The sequence below is a fragment of the Phalacrocorax carbo genome, chromosome 5 (assembly GCF_963921805.1).
Source record: "Phalacrocorax carbo chromosome 5, bPhaCar2.1, whole genome shotgun sequence".
NCBI lineage: Eukaryota > Metazoa > Chordata > Aves > Suliformes > Phalacrocoracidae > Phalacrocorax > Phalacrocorax carbo.
This window is the reverse complement of record NC_087517.1, coordinates 71,855,413-71,871,398: the sequence shown is the minus strand read 5'-3', so window position 1 is coordinate 71,871,398 and position 15,986 is coordinate 71,855,413.

Sequence of the window (15,986 nt, the reverse complement as noted above, 5' to 3'; positions counted from 1 at the left end):
CAAAATGCTACTTGAATGTCTGACAGTTTGATAAAAGTGAGTTAATCATCTCCTGGGCTTCTCTCTGGGACTCGTCATAGCTTTTTTTATTAGAAATATCTACAGTAGTTTGGAATCTGTCCTTTTGGGTTGCTTTTTGCACTGTTTCCTTAAGATAGGAATGCTCTGTCTAGGAAGAACTTCATAACTCCTGCTAACAGTGGAAAATTTGTGCTTCGGTAACCCTGCAGAATTTGCTGACTAGGTTTGTTTCTGGAAATTGAAGAGGGATGGTTTGGCACGATGATATATTCCCAGAAATCTTTGCTAAGCAATACATGGCTTGAATATATCTTGAACTAAGCTACAGCCCTGTAATTCGCTACTTACAGAACTTTAGAAAATACTCAGAATTGCTACCACCAGATGGAGCAGGAACTTCAGGCAGAGCATACAACCGGAGCACTGGTAGTTAAGACCACACAAACAAAAAAAACACAAACAGAAATCCCAGCAAATTATAACCTCAAGATTTTAAGAAAGGTATTTTCTCTCTTGGTTTCAGGTATTTCTCTTAATTTTTATTCCTGCTTGCCCAGGCAGCCTTTCCTGAGCCCCAAGGGCTTCCTGGTACAGTCTGACTCCAGGTTTGTGCCTGGCCCTGAGCTGGGCCCCCCGGAGGTACCGCTCAAGGCGGGTATCCTGCCTGTGGGCTGGATTTCAGTAAATGTTGCACAGGCAGACTTTAGAAGCTGCTCCTGAGCGAAGACAGTCTTAACCACAAACCCCCAGTTATTTCGCTGTTGCCCAAGGCAGATCCCTGGATGTGTGTAGAGGTTATTCCATCCCCCAGCTCTGAATCAGCTCTTGTATTCTGCTGCCTGTTCTGACTTAGAAAAGTTTAATGGAAGCCTAGGTGACAGAATGGCAAGATCCACCTAACCTGTCACTGCAGCTACTGCTCAGCAGGTACCTAGAAAATCATAACAGGGAAAGCATAAAGCAGTTCTCCCAGGTGAGTGAACTTGGCCATCAGTAATTGGCAACACTTCATGCCATTGGGGGGAAGAAAACATGATCTGATATATATTGTCTTTTCTAGACCAATAGAGTTCTCCTGGAGTCACAGAAAGTATCTGGAGCCAAATGACACCAAACAGAAAAATGGGATTGCTACCACATGGTAAACTTGCCATCCTTTAAAGTTAGTTGGGGTCTCAAACCTAAAACTGCTCCACAAAAGAACAAGTAAAAGCAAAGCTGTTTCTTGATGGGAATATTAAAGGGCATGCTGTGCCTGGCTTTGGCTTGATGAACAAACATCCCTCCTGTCCCTGGGGCTTTCCGGGCTCTAGCTAGCCTGGGGGCTTCGTGGCTGCCGGGCAGGCCAGGTAAGTGGTACCCCCCTTGACAGAACCGAGGGGCAGGCTCGGGGGTTTGCGACAGTCCGTCCTCACCCTAGACCTAGGCTCTGAGGAATGCAAGGGCCCCGGGATACCGGAATCTTCTCCAGTACCTACCAGTTTATTGCAAGTTACTGACAAGTCCAACAACCCCGAGTGGTGGGGTGGTTAATACTGTCTCTTTTAATCATGATGAGTGTTAGATACTTTGTGAAAAAGGGATACTGGGAATTTGGACAAAAGGTTGAGCGGGCAGATTCTTGGCCAATAGAAAAGCCATTTCCAGCCCTCAAGGACCACTTAAGCTTAGTAACAATGGTAAAATCTGTAACTGACTTTTGCCATCTCATGAGACAGATTCTGGCCTCACAAAGGCATCAGAGCAAATGCTCATGGTATTGCTTCTGAGCCATTTAACTTATTTTTATACCACTGATCTCAACAAAATTACCTAAGATTTTCCTTCTGTCAAATGCTTCAGACTCATCCTTGAAGGTAAGCAGAGTGGGATGACATCTTGCAGACTTTAGCAGCTACGTAGGAAAAAGCAGCTGGCCCCTCTGAGCTAGGCTGCCATGGTTCAGCTTTGTTTAGCACACCTTTAAAAAGGCAAAAAGGGACTTTTCTTACCAGCTTTTCTCAGTATCACATGAGGACTAGGAACATGAACCAGGGCCTCCCAACACAGGCTCAGGATCACTGACACTCAAAGCATTTCCTCTGCGTTTGTTTTCAGGTGGAATCCCAATCCTATTTGGGTTCAGAGATGCTGAAAATCTAGCAAGAAAAGCTAAGTTTCAAGTAAACAGAACTATTAAATCAGTTCGAAGCATGCATGAGAGCTTGGCATCCTGGCCAAAGCCTTACTGAGGCTTGGTTCCCATTGCTTCTGCCCACTTACACTTATGACTTGCTCTGGCATAGTAAATATGAGTATCCTATAATCCTCTGAATTAAAATAAATCTAGTGTATGTGGCTGTTCTGCAACTGGAGCACAGCAACTGTGTTCCCTGGGGCTAATGCCTGTCTTAGTCTCTCCTTGAGGGATATGGCTGTGTCCAAGGAATGGTCCTGTCCAAGGTAGCCTGGTACTTGCTCAGCACTAAACCACCCCCCAGGCAGCCAAAAACCATGAAAAGGTTGCAGTGGTGATTAGAAACAAGCCATGAGCAGGAAGGTTGGAAGACAATGGAGCCACACGGGAAGCTGTCTGGGTGTAAAACTGAGGTCTGTGCGCTTCGCCTCGGGGAGAGAGCATTGCTGCACGCCTGGCTCTGGGGCTGCAGCCTTCCAGGGGCTTGGCAGAGGTCTGGGGAGAGGAGTCCCTCATCTGCCCCCCTTGAAATGGCAGTGGGCAGAAGCTGCATGCCCTGGTGAAACCTGCTTCTCCTTTCTACTTGTAACTTTCCATTTCCAAGTGCCAAGAGTACTTTCTCCACTTCACCTGCTGCTGCCTTTGAGTCCAGGTGGCCACCTGTCCTCCAAGGCACTTGTTTGCACTGCACAAAACGCTGACTCCTGGAACAGCAAACAAATGAACAATCCCCCTGGGGCAGGTCAAGCCAAATTCTGCTGCTTCTTGCCTTGAACGCTGTGTTTACTAAGTCTTTTTTCTGGGCACCTTTAGCCTAAACTGTTCACTAATAAGGTGGTTATAGGTCTTTGCAAAGATTAAGCTGTGAGTTCTGAAAGGATGCGGCTTCAGCCTCAAACCCCCAGCCTACACTGTGCTCTAGCTACAGCCCTGCCTTGTACCCGGGACTGAGCGTTTCACAGCCTGTGAGCTGTGGGTGACAAGCAGCCTGCAGGCTACCAGAAAACAGCATGCAAAAGGGGTTGCAAGAGAGTAAAAGTGGCATGCACCCTATGAATTTCTGACTGTCGTGTAGACACGTTGCGGCACAAAACAGAGAAGCCCTGGTCTCCTAATTTAAATTGGAGAAATAACCGTAAGCAAGTGGGCCCAGCACTGAGGGGACCGATTTGTCTCCTCCCGTGCGCACACAGGGAGAGAGGCCAGCTTTGCCTGGGCTGTCACACTACAGGACACTCCCCAAAGTACACGGGGGTCTTTCCAATACAGCTTGGACCTAGACTTTATCTTTTCATTGTTCAGGGATTAGTGTGAAAATATTATTAATTAAAATGGATTGTGGTGACCTGATTGCTGACAACGTTGCCAGCAGTAGGAAAACAAGAAAAACCACACACTTTCAGACAAATCCCCCAATGACATAGAGTAGCTGACAATGAAAGATCCAGATTAGCAGTCCTTGCCAAGGGATACATATTCCTGAATAGCGTTTCCTTCATCCAGGGCCATCGTGGGTCTTTTCAGGGTCTCTAGAAGCTTATTTTTATCCAAATACTCCTTTGAGGGGGAGTTCTCCTCTTTATTGGGGGTAACGGGGAATAGCACAGCTGATTTTTTGCAGTCTCCCCTTTTGAGAGCACCGAGCCCCTCGGTAACAGAAGCGCTCAGCACTTACACACCTGTACCAGGAATAATTCACTGAATCACAGACTGGTTGAGGTGGGAAGGGACCTCCGGAGGTCAGTGGGTCCAGCCCTCCTTGCTCAGGCAGGACCACCTAGGACCACTTGCCCGGGACCACAGCCAGGCAGCTTTTGAGTATCTCCAAGGAAGGAGAGAGACTCTACAAGCCCTCTGGCAACCCGTGCCAGCGCTCGCTCACCTCACAGTGAGAAAGGGCTTCCCGATGCTCACAGGGAACCTCCTGTGTCAGTTTGTGCCCATCGTCACTGGGCACCCCCGAAAAGAGCTTGGCTCCCTCTTCTTGGCGCCCTCCCTTCAGGTACCGAGATACGTGGTGAAAGATCCCCTGGAGTCTTCTCCAGGCTGAACAGTCCCCACTGGCTGGATTGCGTCTTCGCTTTTGGGTCAGATCTTTGCTTCCTCCTGTTCTCTCAGTGTTTCCTGGAAAAATCACCCAAACTGTCTTTGCTTTCCTAACAAACACAGGACCAGCCTGGGGTTTTGCTAGTGCTTCCACCACCTCTTTCCTCTCAGTTCAACAGGTTCAGATGCCCTCAGCTTCTTGTCACTTTGAGGTCCTTGCCGTGTGGAGCAAGTAAATGCTCTTACTTAAGTGCATGAGTACAGGACCTCTCAAGGGGCACGTTGGCACCTCGCAGATCAGCTTCCCAAAGGAGCAGGCGCCAGCCATAAGGATGTGAGCGTGTTCCTGGTACACTCCGGTCCCCGCTTGCATACATGCACGAACGTGTCACCAGACAGATACTGCCACGCACAGCACAGAGATGTGGGGAATCTTCTGTGGCTCCCAGCCCGCCGCATCCGATTTGCTCGCAAGCAGTGACTGTGACTTGGCTCCAACAGCAATGAAAGCAGCAAGCAAGCCCTTTATATACCTTCATCACTTCTCCCAAAGGTGCACAGAGAACCTTGAGCTTTTTTTTTGACCAAACAGTATCTGCCACCCAACAAAAAAAAGGATGTATGCAATGCAGCCATCTTTTTTTGCCATGCTAACAATGTATTTTCAGCTCCACGTTCACTAGGGTACTATATTTTCCTGTACTCTATTTCAAAATAATCTAGGTTTCTCATTACCATAAAATAAAATAAACAGCTGGGTTTTTTTGTTCATTAATCTTATTAAAATATAGGATTTGATAATCTGTTCTGAGACTGTCCTTACCAGCTGCCTAACTCCTGTGAGACAGGCAGTTGCCGAAACATATATACATTGACATCTCTAGTTATCAGGTGAACAAGTGCAGTCGTCGTTCAATTATACAAAGTTACGCACAATGAAGAGAAAACATTCTTGAAGAAAACCGTGATGGAATTTTACCAAGCAAATGCAAAGCAGTCTCCTTTCTTACATCGTTTTTAACGTGAGCGAGCATTGCTGGTAACGTAAGGAGCACACCCAAGGAAGGAGACGCCCACAGCTCTCTGGGCAGCCTGTGCCCAGAGAGTCGCTTATCCTTAGGATAGGAACATATTCAAGGCAAGAAAACCACGCGGGCTGAGTGCGGTGCCGTCGCCCCACAGCACTGATGTGTCCCTGGAATGGGAATGGGGCTATTGAGTTCCCGCATGAAGATAATAATAGGATGTGAATGCCATGAGAGGATGTACTCCCCTCCCATTCATCACAGACCTTGTTAAGCCGCTTGTCACTAATTGAGGCGAATCTGAAATTCACAGTCTTTTAAAATAGAATTATATACATTCTTTGTTTGAAGCCAAAAGAACATGAAAAAAAACCCTGGCTTTCAAGGGCACCCTTGTTCACTCCCAGTGGGATCAGCTCCAGGGATGCAAATATCAGGACAAGCTCCTGCCAGGACAGCTGCTGGTGAAACCTCCCAGGAGCTTTTCAGATTGAATTCCTTAAACTTGCAGCTTAGAAACTGAACAGCCGCAACGCGAAGCATGGACTTAGCTCTGTGTCCTGGGAGTGGGGCAATACTCTGTTGTCATTTTGCTTTCAGGTGGCCAGACGACCTGAGTGAAATGAGCTCAAGAGCGGGGCTGGGTGGGGGCTTGTGCAGCGCCGTGTCCCTGCTCAGGCTGCCTCCCGCAGTGATCTGTGGGGGAGCAAAGGCAACGGTACAAGGGAACGGCAGATGCCTTCTGAGGCCATCTTTATTATTTCAGCTGTCAAATACTTTTTTTTTTTTAAAGCATGATGAATAAGCAAGAACATTGAAGCCAAGCGGCTAACAAGATCTCCTGCGTTCCCAGCACAGGTCTCGCATCCCTCCCGTGGTCCTGCCATACTCAGTCTGATGGTTGCTGCCAGGCTCTGCTTGCTAAACATCACAGCTTGCTCCTAGCTCAACAGAATCCATTTTCTAAGCAAAAAGGAAAATAAACCCCTTTTCCCTTTCCCTGGAATTCTCTGCCAAGAAATTCCATGCATACAACAAATAAAAACATCTTGAGGAGTGCATGGCTTCCACTTGCGCTGCAGAGAAATGCTTTAGCGTGTTACCCAGAACAGGCGGTGCACAGCCTGCCCCAAACGGCGCTTTGCTCACCTGTTTCTGGGGACACCCTCAAAAACTGGTGACGGAGCTCTCCTGTACCCTAAGAATTTCTGACCGTCACATAGACGTGTTGGAGCGTGAAACAGAGAAGCCCTGGTCTCCTAATTTAAACTGGAAAAATAACCGTAAGCGAATGGACCCAGCACTGAGGGGAAGTACAAAAGCAGCCTTTGCCAAACCCTCCTGAGCTAAGCCTCTACGCAAGGACAGCGAGGTCTCCAACACCAATGCTTCACACCTGAACCCCAGGTAAGCAAAGCTGATCACGTTTGTCCAAATCATAGGAGCGGTCCCTAAATTTAACCTATCCTGCAGGTACTGCTTATTTGCCAGCTCCCATGGCTGCCACGTTTTCTTACAGTCCACAGCGCTTTCGGTCCAGCTCCTGAGACATCCACACTGCATCCGTCTCTTCATGTGCATTAACTATCGACCCAAGGGACTTGGTCACTCCTCTGCCCTTCTCCTTTGTGGCCAGGTCACATTTGGTGACCGAATCTCAGGAGAGGGAAAACCCACCTGGAGAATGGCTCTTAAGACTTTGTTAATGCACTCTAAGCCACCTTACAACTTGAAGTCCTTTACTGCCAACCTGTCCCCAGAATGGCATGAAAAACTAATGATAACATTTTCAGGAAGGAATTTTTTGTTAAAATTTCATATTTCAGTACTGTAGTCACCTGGACAACCAACTTCACACCAAAAAAAAAAGATTAAAATAATGTATTTCTGCAGTCCTATATGAAGATCACCAGATATTCACAGTTTATGTAGTTGTTCATACCCACCTAAAAATAAACTATATCCTCCAATAATCTCCTGAGGCCCTGGACACCCCTCCACAATCACTCAACATTTTAAGAGGGGAGTGGGGGGACCTGTTACCTTTCAGACCCCCCCCACTCCTTCACCATGCTTTACCTGAGTGCTGACAGACTCTGAAACCCTCTGCTAAAAATCAGGGGCAACGACAAAAGAACAAACTTAGGTATAAAGTTGCTCAAGACTACACAGACAAGTCCAACAGGGAGATCTCAGAGGAGCTATTCAGCACAGGTACTAAAAGGGATCGAGTAGTGTAACAGGAAAATAAGCATTTCTTTCAAATGGTGTTGGTTGCACGTGGAATAGCTAAGATCTCAGAGATAAATCATACTTTTCTGATGCCTGGGAGGGGAGGAGATAGAGGAAAGAAGATGATAGGGGAAAGCTTTTAGTCTTCGCAATACCATGGTCACGTCATCTTACAGTCACAGCTTGTACGTGTGGCAGCTGAATCGTTCAAAAAGCTGCCCCCTCCACATTATTTACGGCAATACACTATATTTTCAGGTGAAGATGTGGCCCTGTAAAATCTACCGCCCCTTTCTTTCTCGCGGTGTGCAGCATTTCCTACTACCGGAGAGCCTTCAGACGAAACCCTAACCACAGGAAGCACTGATCATGGCAGGCTTCCCCCCGCAATGTGTTCGTCATGCAGAGCACTTTCTTTTACAGAAAGCATCTCCTGACTCTTCCAGGGGAGGCTCTCACACTTCCCTCTTGCCTAGAGGAGTCAGAAGGGAGGATACTCCGTGTCCACAGGAAGGCCCTTCCTTTCTCCTGTCTCATTGTGTTCCAAGACTGCCACTACTGCTTCCCTTCTGTCAGGGTAATTTTAGACTTCAGTAGGCTGGCAGAACGCAGTGCCATACAGTCGGTAACAGCTCGCATCTTGCTGAGAATGTCCATGGATCCAGTCTTCACACTCCCAACCTCCTTACCCACCCACCTTTGGGCTCCGGTGAGGTCCACACCTGCGCCAGGAGCTCTTCCAGCCATGTGAAGCAAGGCAGGAAAGGCTAAGGAGCCTACCTGGCTGCTGGGTAGCAGAATTAGTCTGTAAGTCAAGAACCAGCCACCTCTGCTGAACGTTGCTTCAGCTGGCCAACGGTCCTTTAATTTTTACCTTAAAACGTGCTTCATTTTTTTTAAGTTCAGCAGTGACACTGTGATATTATTCCAAAGATTATCAGCATATCTGATTCAGCTGCCTGTTTGGGGCTTAGAGAGGCAATTTCTCCGTGCCTGAACAGTGCACGCTTGGCTAGGAGCAGCCGAAAAGCTGTTTAGAAGAAGCTATTAGAGATGTTCTTCCTTAATGTGTGGTTATTTTCATTCATGCCTCAGCCTACTCTCATATGTATAGATATATTTCTGGGCCACCACAGATCATGGTACTTAACAAGACACGTTGGTCCCTGCAGAATTGTAATTATAGAAGAGAAGCAAGGAAAACAACAGAAGAATAATTATGCAAGGGAAGCAGCAGTTCTGCATGAAATCACGTCAGAAGGCTGGAATAAATGAGCTTGAAAGTGCGCTGGATAAAATGGCTTGATGCGGTTTATTGGCCGCTGATTGTGCGGTTCGGCCTCTTGCCGGGACGGAGCAATCTCACCGCTGGTGCTGAGCTTCAAACCCCAAACATCCCACGCGTCATGTCAGCGCGAACTCTCCCTAACGGAGCGCCACGTTCGTTGTTCCAGGTGCAGTGACAGCAGCTGATGAAAGCAGAGGTCACCCACATTTTTCATCTGCCCACTGCATAAACAAGCATGACCTGGACCCCGTTCCAGTGCAGCTGCACGACCCGTCGGGCCCATTCCTCCCATCGCCCTGCGTAATTCCCCGCATATATACCCCAGGCCCTTGCGTTCCGTTGCAGAGGGCACTCGCTGGCCTTCACAGCCTGACACACGACACACAGAAAATGCCGCGCTCTGCCATGAAGCTGACCCTTACTCTTTTCATCACCGTGGTGCTCTGCAGCTCCCTTGGTAAGTTTTGCCAATTAAAAAAATAGAATTTAAAGGTTTTGGTTTTTTTTTAATCACCTTGAACTCATTAAACTTCCGCACAAAGTACTCAGACTATTGAGTACCGTTAAAACACCTGGTGGGGGCTGTCCTGGGAAGCAACTGAAAGGCCTCCTGATGCCTTGTTTAAGATTTGCAGAGAAAGCATGCTGCGTCCCTGCCGGCAGAACCGATGCCCCTTGATTAGCACTGAAGACTTTTGGTGATGACAGGGGAATGTAGCTAGCTGGCCGCCAAGAAAATCCTAATCACAGCAGCTTCTGCAAGGTCTCAGATTTTTTTTCACTTGGACACTTACAGCAGGGTCCATCTGCCTAAGTCTGGCCTCTGCAGCGCGATGGCCAGCGTTCGAGGACTCACCCCGGGTCTCTGAGTCGACGGACTGGGCTAGAGGCGGCGGCAGTACACCCCTCGGCAGCACAGGCCCCTGCACTAGATCAGATGGTCTGTCCTGCTGGTTCCAGGGACCAGATCAGATGTGGGGCCTCAGCCTTAAGCAAAAGGACCCCAACATTACTCTGTTATTTAATGATGGGTAACTACTACCGTTACCTACCATTACCTCTAGGCTTGGCTCCCTGAGCCCACAAAGGTGCCTAATCTGAGGCAACACGGATGCCAAAGTGTCAGAAAACAGAAAACAAGTATGGGGAAAGACGTAAACTTGGAAGGTGAAAATGCATATGAAAGCAGAGGCAACACAACTCAGCGTGTTGGGGGGGTGGTGGTGAACTCACAGCCTGGTTAATTCCTCTGAGGTCATTAACTGAGAATATAGTTACATGCAATTAGAGTAGGAGAAACAGCCGGGTGATCAGGAATACCCCGTACACTGATAAGAGTCTAAATGATCTCATCAGCTGAAGAAACTAATGATTTTACAAAAGCAGGAAAAGAATATGGATTTTAATCGATGTGACTCACATTAAATCTCATAAATAAAGAATACAGATGACAATAAAAGAAAGAGAAAAACCCGCAAAATTTTACTAGAAGGGACAGAATTTAGAGGCTGATGATTTTTTTTTTTTAAATCGAGACAGTTCATACAAAGAGAATATGGAAAGGACATTAAATTGCATGAGTAGCCCTGGAAAACCTGGCAAGGTCTTGGCAGAACAGCATGTTAAGTGTAAATTAAAAATCAGCCTTTTTAGGCAGTTGTGTAGGCAGCAACATCAGAAGGCGGCAAGATTTGGACTTGAAGAAAAGAAATTAAGAGAGTAGAAACACTTTCAGTTCACTTTCATCTGAAATGCTGACAATTCCAGAGACAGGAGAAAAATGTAATTACTGAATCTTCCAGACAACCTGGGTGACAAATACACGAACATATTCAGAGAAGGGAGCTGAATGTTTTTTGATATCTGCTTAGAAAACAGGGAATAACGTAACGAGGCAAAGGCGCGTGGAAAAGAGAAAAAAATCCCTCAAAGCCTCAGAAGAAGCTGGATGGAGGGAGAGGGAGAGGGAGAGGGAGAGGGAGAGGGAGAGGGAGAGGGAGAGGGAGAGGGGAGGGGAGGGGAGGGGAGGGGAGGGCTGAGGGCCAGGCAGGCAGAAGCTTATCCATGAACGGTGGGATTACACCCAGGGACCTGTGCAACACAGCAGCTCCTGCCGCTGCAATCCGTCTCCCTGAAGGCTTTAAAAAAAAAACAACACAAAGCTGAGAACACTCTCTGCAAAAACTTAATGTGATTTGTATGCCACTGTTGGGGTTGCGGGTGTTAAAGGGTAGAAGCTGAATCTGAGCAACTGAAAGGCTTGTTCCTCACGCTCCTCTTTCTCTTTCACGCTCCAGGAGCTGGCTCTGCTCATGAGATTGTCCCTAGCTTTCTTCAGACACTTCTGGAAGGCTCTGTGGAACACCTGTACACCGGGCCAATTTCTCAATATAAAGTTGATGATTTGACTAGAGCTGCTTTGACCGCATTAAAGGAATGTATTGATGAGCTTTCTCCTGAGCACGTAAAGGCCCTCGTCAATCTGCTGGTAATGATTTCCTGTTATTATTATCATAAATATCTATAACTGTGCAGCCTTGTACCAGATCCTGGACAAAGAGCACCCAAATGCGTTAACTTAAGCATCCCTTGGCCTCGGGTTCGGTTGCACAGCAGCGCAAAGCTTCCAAGTGCTTTGAGAGACGGTTAAACAGGAGACGGTCTCTACAACAAGTACGGTGGTTTTTCTGATTGCCTAGAATTTATGGAAGTGCCGCCTCCCCTGGTGGAAGAAGCACCTGCTTCGTGCAGGTGTGTTTTTAGGAACAGAGCCAAGATGAAAGAAAACTTGCAGGTATTAGCGAGAAAGACTCCGGCATAAGTGACGCTTGCTCTTTGTGAGCGTTCGCGCACGAGCTCCCGACACGTCCTGACCTGGTGAGCGCCTGCACCCGAGGGACAGCCGTTGTCCTCACACAGGCTCTGCCAGAGGTTACAGCTCCAGTACCTAGCTCAAGTGTCATCGGTAAGCGCGGCTTTTCTCTGCACTCGTGTATCTCGGCACGCTGCATTCACTGCTCTTGTTTTCTGTTTCAGAAACTTGTTCGGACAGAGGCTTAAATTGACAAAATATTTGACCCAGCTCCTGACAACAATTTGTGGTGACTTCCAGCTTCTCGCATCCAATGCCTCTGCGAAACAACAAATATGAAAAATGGAGAAAACCAGGATGCTGGCAGCTCTTTCTCTAAACTCTGTGTGCCGAGTACTCCACCCTGTCACCTTCCAGTCTATTTTAGATCTTATTTCTTTAGAAGTAACATTAAGTTCTAAATAAAAATCAGATGATATTTTAAAATCATTTCCATCGTCTGCTTTTATAAATGAAGGTCATTTTTTCTCCTTACTGTTAGGACGAGATGCTGTTTGTTTTGATAAAGTCTCAGCAGCAGCATTGCTATACGTACTGGCTCACCCACAACCACACAGACACACACACACACACACACACACGGGTCAGCACTTTAACTCTGAATAACCTGAGGGAATCACGTCCTCAACCAAGGCAACTTTTCCCAAGTGTTGAACATTTTTCATAAATGCAGTAGTTCTGACAGCAACGGATCCAAAACTCGCTGAGCATGAGCTGAACAGTCAGCTCGCTTTGGACCACACTCGTGGTCCTCTGAGCATCCCCAGGGGGCACACACAGGGTCACCCGGAGCAGAAGGGGTATCCCAGTGTCAGCACTGACTACAGCAAAAACCTGAAAGCAAGCCGGACACCCAGTGATTGCCAAAGGAAGACTGGGCAGACTGCACAACTGCACCTCACCGCAGAACTCCTGGCTGCTCCTTTGCAGATGAGACTGAGAGGAAAGTACCAGAAGGGACAGTGTCCCTTCTAAACGCCCAAGGACACGGGGACATGGCCCCCTGTTCACCTTGTTCAATGCTTCCCCACCACTTCTCTTCAGCTTCACACTCTCCTGAGTCCACATGAACTCACAAATCCAGTGAGGATTGAGAGAAGGATAAAGTCCTTTTTCTGGAACAAACCGAGGCGTAACCTTGAGCACAGACTGCTCTATGGGGAAAGCGGGCCAGCGAAGGTGCTCCCCCCTGCCCATCTCTTCCACCTCACAGCCATGCCACACACTCTTGCCTGTGCCATGGGGTCCACTCCCAGGACTCCAAGAGGTGCCGAAGAGCAGAAGCAGAACAATTTTTCCCTGCCTACATACCCTTGAAAGCAGGGCCATCCCAGGCCAGCTAATCCTCAGTGACACCGAGCTTCACAGGAAGACGACGAGCAGTGAGGTTGCCTTACATCTGCGTGCCTCGGGCGGCCAGTACCGCCCCTCATCATTCAACGACAGGATCAAGTTCGGTGCTAGGAGCGACAAAAAGCAGCATCTGCTGCTCTCCAAAGCTTGCAGCAGGCTCCTGCCAGCAGAGTGGCACGGATGCAGAAGCCACCCTGACAAGAACAACGTTGTGCACGCTGAACAATCTTCTTGGTTGAAGGCAGATGGTGGCAAGGGCTGAGGAGTTTGTCACCACGGGCAGAGCACAGCCTGGCATTTCCAAGCCTAGTTCATGTGACTGCAGAGGACAACATGAAGGAAATTCGTGCTAGCAAATGGCCTGCATCATTAGCATTACCCATGCCCTCCTGGTCACAGAGGACGAACGCTCCAACCATCTGAAGGGGGTGTGCGTGACAGATGCAGAGGGCAGCCAGGCCCAGGAGAACTTGCGTGCTTTACAAAAATGGTAAAGGGCAAGAAAGACAATCTACAAATTCATTTTTTTGCACAGATTAGCACTTGAAAGTCCAGGATGCTGATGTCCTGCTGAAGGATCATAGCAGGCCCTTCTGAAGACAAACAGTGCTGCCTGAATCCAGATCTCTGACAGTTTGGTCCAGTTATTTTAACAAAATACTCCTCTGATCACAGGAACTGCCCAAGAGCATATTAGGCGATTGCCAATAAACAAGCATCCTGTTTATGCATACTCCCATACGGCCCATCACTCTTGCTACTAACAGAAGCAACTGAACGTCGGGACCTATGAGGCCAACAAGTTCACCAGCTCAAAAAGAGCAAAGGGTATGTCCGTGTACTTCTCATCCTACCAAGGAATCAGTCAAGCAATAAACCTGTTTGTTAAAAGCAGGATGCAATTCTTCCCATATGAGCGGAACTGAGCTAGTGTTCAGTGTTCCCTGCCTGTTCCAGGGACATGAAAAATGGTTGGTTTTGTTCTTGTTGCTTTGCTGTGAACTAAATCTAAATGTTTCTACTCTGAAATCAAAAGTAAAAATGTGAGCGTGAACAATTCAGTGGATAGAAACAGATAAAATGTGTTTTCAAAAATACCAAACTGACTTAGGAATTGGGAATCAGGTTGGTCATACAGGACCTGCATTCATTGAAAGTACAGACCATGTGCATACCATCTGTGGATTCCTTCAATTTACTTCTCCTTCCTTCTCATCCAGTTGAGGATACTTCTAAGAGAAAGAGCTAATTTTGCCACCACACACAAATGCATCTGAACAAAAAGCGCTTGCCAGCTCCTCTTTCTCTCTAATTCCAAACCCAAAGACAGTCTCCAATTATCACACCAGTCTGCAGAATGAGGATGCAGCGGGAAAAGCAATACAATCCCATGAGAAGACATGATATGCCTCTCAGGATACCTCAGTTTAATTTCTGAATGTGCCACAGAAATTGGCCGTGTCACAATTCGTATCCTCCACCATTCCCCCACAAGCTGCTATGATCATTTTTAGGAAAGGTCCTCTCTCTGTGAGTGAGAACACCAAGTAGGAGGGTTCCAGTTTTCATCTGAGGCTTCAAGATACTCCCAAGAAAAACAGGGCATTTCACTTCTCGGGGAGAAATCTGCAAATGCTCGCCGTCTGTGGCTGGCATCCAGCTTTTCTTGCACCACCTAGGAAGTGCACAAAGGAGGCTCTGCTGAGTTCCTTCTGAGCCCTCGGGAAGGGCCCCCTTAACTTTATTTCGAAGGACCAACCCCCGCGTGAAGCCTCCCCGGGAGGAGCAGCAGCGCTTCTCCTTTCTCAGCCTTGGCCACGGGACCTGTACTTGGTCAGGATGGGACCAGGTAACTCTTTTCATCGCAGCCTGCACGGTGCTGTCTGGAGGGTCAATAGTGGACCGACGTGTAGCTGTTGCTGAGCAGTGCTCGCACAGCACCAAGGCCTTCTCTGTCTCTCACTCTGCGCCCCAGCGTGCTGGCTGGGGGCGGGCAGGGGCCGGGAGGGGACAGAGCCAGGACAGCCGCCTCGAGCTGACCGAAGGGCTGCCGCGGTCTGTGCCGCGCAGCCAGAAAACGGGTACTGGGGGAGTGTTGCCACGGGCCATTGCCCGGAGGTGGCTGGGCACCCGCCTGCTGCTGAGAGGCAGTTGGTGGTTGCCATCGCATCACTTATTTCCTTTCTTTTTCCCTGCACTTATTAAACTGTCTTTATCTCCACCCTCATGTTCTTCTTGCTCCTGCCCTGCCGGTTCTCTCCCCCATCCCGCTGCGGGGGGAAAGGAGTGAGCAAGCGGCTGGTGTTGCTCAGCTGCTGGCCAGGGTCAACCCTCCAGCTTCCAACCTTGTTTAACACGCGATACAAAACCGGCCTTGCTCCAGGGTGAATAAACGCTGTGAAGGAGCTGTAAGTGCCAGTTGCTGTGCCTGCAGTCGCCAGCAGCAGGAGGTGCCCTGACCCGAGCTGGGGAGTTGATGATGTCGAATCCTCAGCTCCTGCTTTGTGTCTTCTGGCGCTTTTCCAAGAGGTCTGTGAGAAGATCTTAATGGAAGTGAGAGAGGAAAGCTGTCATTTCAATCCATCTTCTTCATTTGGTGGACCCTGTGTCTACCACTCCTCAGATGCTCCTGATCTCTTCCAGCAGGAGTGTCCATCCGTCCATCCCTCTCTCCAAGTTGTTTGGGGAGGTCACGGTGGCCAGGCTTTTCAACTTCGATGCCCCAGAGACAGATGAAGTGGCTTTTCCAAAGTCACCCTGGGAGGGCTGGGACAGCAAGTTTGATTCTTCTGACTGTAACAGCAGCAAGTATTTAGACCTGCAGCGTTCAGTGACCCCAGGTTTTCGTGCCCCAGGGTTTTGTGCTTCTAAGTTGTTAACCCCAAGCATTACCCAGCACTTTGGTGCCTGCTGAGGTTTTCGGTTCCCAGCTTTTATGGTTTGGGACCCTTATAGGTTCTCTTTCGTTGCTGT